Source organism: Aphelocoma coerulescens (assembly GCF_041296385.1).
Source record: "Aphelocoma coerulescens isolate FSJ_1873_10779 chromosome Z unlocalized genomic scaffold, UR_Acoe_1.0 ChrZ, whole genome shotgun sequence".
Taxonomy (NCBI): domain Eukaryota; kingdom Metazoa; phylum Chordata; class Aves; order Passeriformes; family Corvidae; genus Aphelocoma; species Aphelocoma coerulescens.
The window spans coordinates 33,238,934-33,248,180 of NW_027184085.1; the positions used below are offsets into that span (position 1 = coordinate 33,238,934).

General features: G+C 36.8%; 1 long non-coding RNA gene across 1 annotated transcript; it reads left to right on the plus strand.

Moving 5' to 3' along the window:
- The first annotated feature begins 214 nt into the window (after positions 1 to 214).
- On the plus strand, positions 215 to 8,795 carry LOC138102970 (uncharacterized). The gene is made up of 3 exons (XR_011147629.1): positions 215 to 315; positions 7,433 to 7,590; positions 8,590 to 8,795. It is a non-coding gene; the product is annotated as an uncharacterized lncRNA (long non-coding RNA).
- Positions 8,796 to 9,247: the final 452 nt, after the last annotated feature.

Here is a 9,247-nt window from a genome sequence, read left to right on the forward strand (position 1 = left end):
CTCCCTTTTCTTCCTCCCTCCCTCCCCTCCCTTCCTTCCTTCCGAATTCCTTCCTTCCGAATTCCTTTCTCCCCTCCCCTCCCCTCCCCTCCCCTCCCCTCCCCTCCCCTCCCCTCCCCTCCCCTCCCCTCCCCTCCCCTCCCCTTCCTCTGTCCTTCCTTCCTGCCTGCCTGTCTGCCTCCCTCCTCTTTCTCTCTGCCTTCCTTTCTTCCTGCCTTCTCTTTCTCTAGGCCTCTTTTCCCTTCTTCTTTCTCTCTGCCTCTTGTTTTTTTCCGTAACAAGTCAGCATATCTCCTACAGGATGCTTCAATGAAGGTAGGTTTGTGCCTACATCTCTGTGGAGCCTCTGATACAGAGAGTAATTCAGAATTGTTTAGAAAGTCTCTGGGTGGGGGGACACTACAACAGAAAACTAAAAGCATTGAGACCCTGATCCAGGAGTGTCTTCTTTCAGTGCGCTCTTATCTACTCCTGAAACTAGTAGGCCTGAATCCAAAACTCAGAGTAAGGAGTTTAGAATTTACACTTCAAACTGAAGCAAGTTTGTTTGGTTTTTTTTCCCCAAACATTGTATAATATGACCTCATTTTTGATGGTTATAAAAAGAAGGGAAAAAAAAGGCAAACTAAACCAAAAGAACAAAAAAAAAATGAAGAAATCAAAGCCTGACTGAAAAGGAAGGGCTTTTTATACAGTTATGTTTTCTCAGTTTCACTGATCATGTGCATTTTTTTCATATAGGGGAATGTCAGGTCCTATTCCTATTCCTATTCCTGCATGGGTGATGTACTCCACAGTTGTGTTCCCCTGAGTCTCTGGAAGTACAAAATAGCCCATCTCTGCCTCCCCATGCAGGCTTCTTTGTAAGAGAAAGGAGGGCAAACAGGGGAATGATACACAAGCTGCTCTTGGCAGCAGCTGGAAAGAGACCATAGTACTTATGTGGATCTAGAAACCTTATTCCATGGTTTAGATGCATTTATTGAGTGCTCTTCAATTACTAGTCAGAACCCAAAACAACATCTGTACAAAGAGATCCAATACATAAATGGGTATTAAGGCAACTACATATAAAAATGCAAATACCGGGCAACTATTTTGATTAACAGTAGTTTGACAGATTTTATACAACACACAGTTTAAGATTAAAGATGATGTTGAGTACGTGGGAAGACTTCTCACCCTGAATGACAGACAGCTTTTATATCAAAGAAGTATTATGATATCCCAAATTATCAATACCTATAAAAGTCTTTGCTACTTTAGAGTTTATCAGCTTCCTTGTCCCTTCCTAAATTTAACTTGCAAGCAAGCCGCTCCTTATTGAATCCAATAAATATGATTATTGCAGTTGGGATATCAAAATATGAAGGTTTTGTGAACAAGAAAAAATAGGAGTCTGTTTCATTAATTGTTATGGGGTTGTTTTTGGCTTGAGGGACTAAATTTAGACCTTGTTTCATCCTACAACAGCTACAACACAAAAAGCAGTACTGCAGAGTTCACCACAAGCACATCTGAGCCCTGAACTGGAAGGATTGTCATCTATGTTCCTTTTGTTGTAACTATTACATACAAACTAAGTGGCTTGTTCTTGTTTTGCTGCAGTTTTCATCCCATTAAAATTGAAAATCCATTTATCTTGGAAAAAAATAGTTGGAATGAGTAAGAATATTTTCAGTACAATCAGAGCCTTTGCACTACTCCAATTCTGCCTCAAATTTTTATCTATAATGCAACACTTGCTCATAAGATAGACTGCAGGGAAAGGGACTCAGTACTCTTAAAAATACAGTAAAAAGAGATGGTTATTCAAAAAATTCTTGTAGGAAACTTTATAATGGTATATATACAAATCTCTTAATGGTAAGTCTTTTTCAAGGTAGTAAGGAAATGCCACTTACTGCCCAAAAAAGGTACATTGTCTGGCCTCAAAGCTAGAAAACAACAAAATCTGTTTTTCTTCATTCCCACAGTTTAGTTTACAGGAATTTATAATCTCATAGAACATGAGGTAAATCCCCTATATATAACAGAAAATCCCATGCAGATTCTCTTAAAACAAGAACATCTTTCTTGTTATAGAGCTCATGAAATGTCTGCAAGCTTGCTCATAACACAGAGCAGCCTTTATTAGGAATGCAGCAGACAATCACCTATTTAGACAATGAAATTAATTCTTCATTCTGACCTCTATGGATTGCTTGCTACCAATGACACTATAGAGGGGAGATATAATTCATATCTGGATGTTCAGTAGGTATCATGGGTCTTCATTTGGATTGAGTTTTTGCCTCCTGTATCACACAGATGTACTGAAATCCTAGGTATGCCTTAGATGAAGGTAGTTCCAGTCCCACTTGACTACTCGTTATAGAAGAATTTCTGATGTAAGAAAACATACTTGTATTTTGGAAGTTGTACATCCTGATTGAAATGTACTTATAAAGTGGTTTAAAGGTGATTTTAAAAAATTAATTAGAACTGACTTGCTTAGGCCTGAAACAACACAGTTCTTGAACCAAACCTGATCTGCATGTACCAGCATCCCCATAACCGCACACTGTCACTGCTTAATCTCTTCAAAGACTAACAAAGGAAAATGGTTCATATTAAACATTTCTCATTATAATAGACAGTATTCTCTTAAAAATATCCCTTAATGTCTTTTAAAAAACCTATTGTGAATTGTTAATGTATTCCATACTGGAAAGATGCAGGCACGGTCTCCTGCTGTTTCAGAAGTAGAGTCTGAAGTCAGAGTAGAATGTTAGAATAGTTTAGCTTCCTGGTATTAAGTGGTGAAATATTTCTACATATTTGTTAAACAGTAAGTGACAAAAAACCCAAAAACCGATTATAAGTCTATATATAAACACATCTCTCTATATATACCTTCATATGTATTATTTCTTTTTCCTTCTCCCACAAGCCTAGCTTTGAATGAAAATTAACTAAAACTGACTGTTGCTCTGAAATCTTGTGGGTTTTGTATGAGTGGTATCCAGAAAACAGGTATAAACTAGATTGATGGCATTTTTCCCTTTCTTCCCATTTTTTACTGGAAAAAAAATCTTCTTTCTGTTAGAACCTCAAATTCCTAGAAATTCCAAATGTATATTGGTGAATATTTAATACCCAATACAGCTCAAACATGTAAAATGCTATTTGTTCCCTTACATGTAAAAAGAAATTAATTCTGTCAAATACATTAGCCAAAATTGATAAAGCTCCCAAAAAACCCCAACACAATCGAGGTTTTCCAATTGTTTTTATTTAGACTGATGGGCTCTAGGCCTTTTATGTATTTTGAAGTTAATATTGCCTGGCAATATAATTAAACATGTCTTTCTTGATTCAATCAGTCAAAATACTAATTTTGATTTAGCCCGAAGGGATTAGTTCAGGAAGAAGTTATGCACCTTTTGCAATATTCGTAGCCTATCTTAGGAAAATGCGGAATGCTGCTCAAACAAGTAGAGTCAAAAAGACTCCTTATCTATTTATATTAACCCTCCAAGCAGCCTCTGGTCACATATCCCCACTTGAAGTGTGGGAATTCACTTAAAATGGGTGATATTTCCATTGTAGTGAAGTGTGAAACACTTGTTTCAAGCCTATGCTAGCTTTTGTGAATAAATTTAAATTCCCTGGAGTAAATTTTCTATGAAACAGTTTTAATTTGCAAAGCTAACAGATTTTGCAAATAAAGTTTGGTGTCCTGTTTCTTTTACTTACTAACACAAAGTTTTGGATGTTGTATTTATGCACAGAATTTTACAGAGTAGCTTTTACAGATCCTTTGGCATGTGTCAATAAATTGTCCACAGTTTTTATATATATCTTTGTACATGCAGTTGCAGTTTCCTATATGCATATTTGTGAACAGAAAACTGCAAAGTACTGGCCAAGTCCATCCTTTGAAAGAGTTTGCTTTCCAAATGCAACCTGCATGGATCCTGTTCTCATTAAGTAGTAGCAGTTAGATGGCAGCATTGTAGGTTGGAAGTGATATCCCTAAGTACAGAGGAAAGCAAAAGAGATCAAATCATTCCTTGTCTTACCAGTTTACTGCCTCAAATGCCCTAAATTTAATATATAACATCTCCTGACATCCAAGAGTTTGAACTGGTCTGTGTATAGGGGTCTCTGAGTACAGAGTTATTGAAAGTGGGATTTTTATTTACTGCTTAAAAAAGGCAGAGTTCCTGTTTCCTCCATATAAGCTTCATGTGTACTCTTGCTTCACAAAGGAAGTCTGATGTGGGCATTCTGGAAGTCCATAGATCATTTCTAAAGGCAAAAAGAGGTAATTTATAAATGTGGTTATTTCTTGTTTAAAAGTATTTCTTACATAAAACTGAATACTGGCAGTATCCATGCAGTTTAAATTAGAAAATACTTTAGTGCTATAATAGTAAAACAAAGCCAACAAAAACCTCTTATGTAGGAATCCACATTATGGTATATACAGCCTTCTGTTACTACCTGAAAGAGTGAATGTGATATAGAATGCAAGGATAATGACTCTTCTCTAGTGCAGAACAAATTAAAACTCTCCTTGAAGAAACCGATACCAGTTGCACTGCTATCTGTGCTTCTGTTCTCCAGACAGGCATGAAAAAGGAGCAGATAGCCCAAAGGAAGATGATGTATTGAAATTATCAGATTTCTTAGAAATATAGTATTACTTGAAATTTCAACAGACTTTAAGACAGTTCTAATTATTCTATAAAGCAGTATTCAAAATACACATACAGGTCATTAAAAAAATTGTATAACAAAATCAGGGATTTTCATTTTTACAATTTGATTTTGTGCAGTGTCAGATCTTTGAGCATTTAATTCAGTGAAAATGAGAACATTTCCTCATTTTACTGTTATTTACAGTGTTGTACCTCGCAGGTTTTTTTCATACATTTTTTTCAGTAGGCAAAGTAGTCAGCACAAATTAGACCTATGCTCTTACAAATAGCTTTTTAAATGGTGTTCAGATGTCTGTGTTTGGGGAATGCACTATATCACAAACTGAAAATCAAGAATGGTTGGTCCCAAGATGTCCCACAATGTATTTTCATCTTGGCCTGGAAGGAAATGAGATACTACTAATACAAATACACTACTGCTGCTTAGTGTAATTGTTCCTTGGCATTTTTGCTGAGACTCTTAAGCAGTAGTAGAGACAGCTTCTTTAGTGGGAATCCTATTAGGCTCAAAATGACTCAAAATAGAGCTCTGAAAACTGGCAACAATCTTCTTAGTAATGTGTGAAGACTTTTATAAGTAGTTATTCTTCCTCTCATTTTTAAATTAAAAGTGGGAAAAATTGATAGAATCTGCAAAATGGAGATCCAAAGCCATGTTCTCCCCTAACTTTGTAATTTGGGTTTATATTTTGATAGAGGATAGAGCAGATGCTAGCATCTAAGTCAAGGTCTACTAAAATTAAATGCAAGTCACTAAAATCTGGGAGTTATTGGAAACATGATTTTAGTTTGTAGTCAGCCGTGATTTGCGCCAAGGTAACCAGGATATATTTACCATAAACACTGGAGGTTCTTTTCTTACTTTTCTTTTACTTTTTTCTTTTTCTTTTTCTTTTTCTTTTTCTTTTTCTTTTTCTTTTTCTTTTTCTTTTTCTTTTTCTTTTTCTTTTTCTTTTTCTTTTTCTTTTTCTTTTTCTTTTTCTTTTTCTTTTTCTTTTTCTTTTTTCTTTTTTTTAACAGATGTTTAACTTCTTATATACTTTGGATGCACTGGGTACCCAAAGCTTGAAGGATTTTTTTAAAAGATGCAAAATTTAGTTAAACTTTAATACAAGATAATACATCTATAATCAGATTGGACTGCTAATAGCCCAATAATACTAATAATACTAATTGTATTTCTTAAAAAAATAATTTGATAACATGTAGTAGTCAAAAGTTAGGGTGGAGTGTGTATTCCTTATGTTCTGCCTTTCTCTTTTCTCTCCTTTTTGTTACACATGGGTGAACAAAAATCACCTGCAGAACAATTTTGGAGTAACTGTTGATGTCTCTATTTGCATAACATCAAAAATAGCTTGAGAAATTCTAAGGCAAAAGACAAAATTCAAAATAGTGTATAATTGAAGTGCCTAGAAATGTTTGTTAGGGCAGAGTATAGTTTGTAAAACATAAGCCTGAAAAGGAACATTTGTTCTAGAAACATTTCCCCCGCCATCCCTGGTCAAGAAAGTAAATAAGTAAATAAGGAAGTGTGAAGCCTCTATGCATGCAGCTAGCAGTCTAGTTCTGTAGTGCTTATGAAAGCAGCAGGCTCTGCAGCCTGGAGAGCGACTATGAATCCCTTGGGGAGTCCCCGCTGAGTTACGGAGCAGATTGAAGAGGGCTGGAATCAGTGCCAACTGCTTAGCAGCTGTGCATGGGTATGTTCTACTTTATTTCAGAAAAGGTGTAGGTAGGACTGGAAGGTGAATTCTCACCTTCCTTCATACTGTGAGATCTTATCCTGCCTCCTCCTGTTACAGAGGAGGAGGAAGTCTGGTCCACTATATGCTTTCTCCAGGGCTGGAGATAGTCCCGAGAGTTCCTGCAGTCCCAATCTGTGGGAACACAGGAAAAGTTACTGCTAGGCTCATTGTTCCTGCTCCTTGTTTTGAACTTTTTGGGCACGAGCTGCTCACTAGATGAAACAGCAGCCTGCTTGGCTGAGGGCCTGTCTGTCAGTGTTGGACAGACTGTGGCTATGAGTGCTAGTGCAATATCCAGCTCACTTTGCCTCCTAATGATCTTTTTGCCTCAGTGATATCTTGTGGCTGTAACACGTTCATCTTTGAAATTTCAAGATATGCATTTTTTTATCCCAGAAGACTTCTGCTTTGAAAATTTTGTAAGAGAATATGAAAAGGAAAATCTTAGTGATATGGAGCTATAGACATGTTCCCTGAGTATCAACAAATTGAATGAATGTCTTTAAATAAAAATATTATCTGGGGTTTATAATGAGTTGTATCCTGTGTTAAAATGGAATGAAATGAGGGAAGAGATTTACGTGGATATACACAAAAAAATTAGCACAGTGTAGGACTCTTCACATTTGGGAACTCTTCAGATTTGGGCAAAACTTTCTACATCTCAGATAAGATGTAAATAAGATTTAATGTATGTAAATAAGATACTATCTTTCTTGTCAGGCTTCAATTACTTCTCCACCTTCCAAAGGTTGAACTTCTCTGTCTTCAGAAATGATAATTCAGAACACTGCACCAGATCCACAGAAATTATGTAGAAATTAGCATACAAGCCTTTTATCAATAGGCTTCAAGGACCATAGGATTAACCTGTCAACATTTGTCATTTTCCTTATTTGTTTTCCATCTGCAACATATTTCTATTCAGTTTTACTAGTTGCTGGCTCTTCTCTCCCCATTTATGTCAATGTTGTACAGAAGCTGTTATCTGGCTCATATTTGCTGACTCTTCCTAAGTGGAAGGAACCTTGGGAAGAAGAATGCAATCCAGAAGAAATGGCTGTCCTAAAAGCAAAGGAAGGAGAGCTTTTGAAGTGTGTTATTTTAACTACTTCAGACTTCAATTACTTATTCATGTAAGTAAACACAAATAGATGAGTATTAGCCAGAAAGGGAGGTAGATTCACTTTGTGGCTAAACTTTTGACCACATGCTTGGTTCAGAGCTCATTCTTCACAGAATCAGTGATAGTGCTGTCCAGTCAAATTATTGACTATGGTATGTTTGGTGCCTTGTACCAAGTACTGAATGACATTAGTGCAGGAATATTTTTGGTGTGGAGAGTTGTCTATGAAGTGATGCAGGAGATAGGGCTTAGGGTTGGATTCAAGTAAAACAATTGACACTGTACTAAAATTACAGTAACATAGTGCTTTGAAAAGATAATCAGATGGTAATTTACCAGTATATGAACAGTGAAAATTAAACAATTGTATGAAGTTTCTTATGGAGTATTTTCTTTACTTATGAAGCCTTTGAAATTCAACGGGTTTGGATGTTTACTTCATGCATTTTCACTGTGTATTATTATAAATCTGTAGGATTTTATGTCACAAAAGTCTGAATTTTGCTCTAAAATAGGGCCAAAGGCTCAGGTTAATAAAACTGGCATGTTTGGTAATGTGGAATAGAGTATCGAAGATGAAGGCTGTGGATGCAATTTAATTTAGAGGGGAAAGCCTGTTTTTATTTTGATTACAGTTAATCTCCCAAAAGGTAAGAACAACATGAACAAAAACTTATACTACTGAAAAGTTTCTCAGAAGACAAATAAGATCATTTATTTTTATCATAAGCCTCATAAGAATCATGGAATCATAGAACGGCTTTAGGCCATTAGTTTGTAATGGATCTTAAAGATCATCTTGTTCCAATCCTTCTGCCATGGGCAGGACATCGTCCACTAGATCAAGTTGCTCAAAGCACTATTCAACCTGGCCTTGAGCACTTCCAGGAATAGGGTATCCACAGCTTCTCTAAGCAGTGTGTTCCAGTGCCTGACCATCCTCACAGTAAAGAATTTCCTCCTAATATATAATCTAAACCTACTATTATCCCTTTTCCTGTCACCACAGGCCCCTGTCAGAAGTCCCTCTCCAGCTGTCTTCAAGAGCCCCTTTAGGTACAGGAAGGCTGTATAAGGTCTCCGTGGAGCCTTCTCTTCTCCAGGCTGAACAACCCCAGCTCTTTCAGCCTCTCTTCACAGGAGAGGTGCTCCAGGCCCCTGATCATCTTTACGACCTTCTGTGGACTCACTCCAGCAAGTCCATGTCCATCCTACATTGGGGGCCCTAGAGCTGGATGCAGTTCTCTTTAATAAACTAAATAAAAAGATGTACTGCTAAAAAACTATGACAAAATGTAGAAATTGCCATTATTTGTTTTGGAATAAATACCAGACCTCAGGAAAGAAGTTTTTCAGGTATGCTGTAAGTACACAAAAGCACAAAACAAAAAAGCTGTGGTTCTGTGATAGTATGATGTCTTAATGCCAGGGGGAAAAAAATCCCCAAAATGTGCAAATACTTCAGCCATGTCAGAAAGTGCCATTCTACTGCAACTGAAAATGGCTTGTGGGACTGGAATGTGTAACTGCCTGACAACTCTTGTATCAACAAAGCATTGCCCCTCCATCTTTCAGTAGAGGATAAATACACTGTGCTAGAATACTGAAGTCTGCATTACAAATGGTCATTTACAGGTAAGCGAGAAGGTGGATCTCTGTCTCCACTG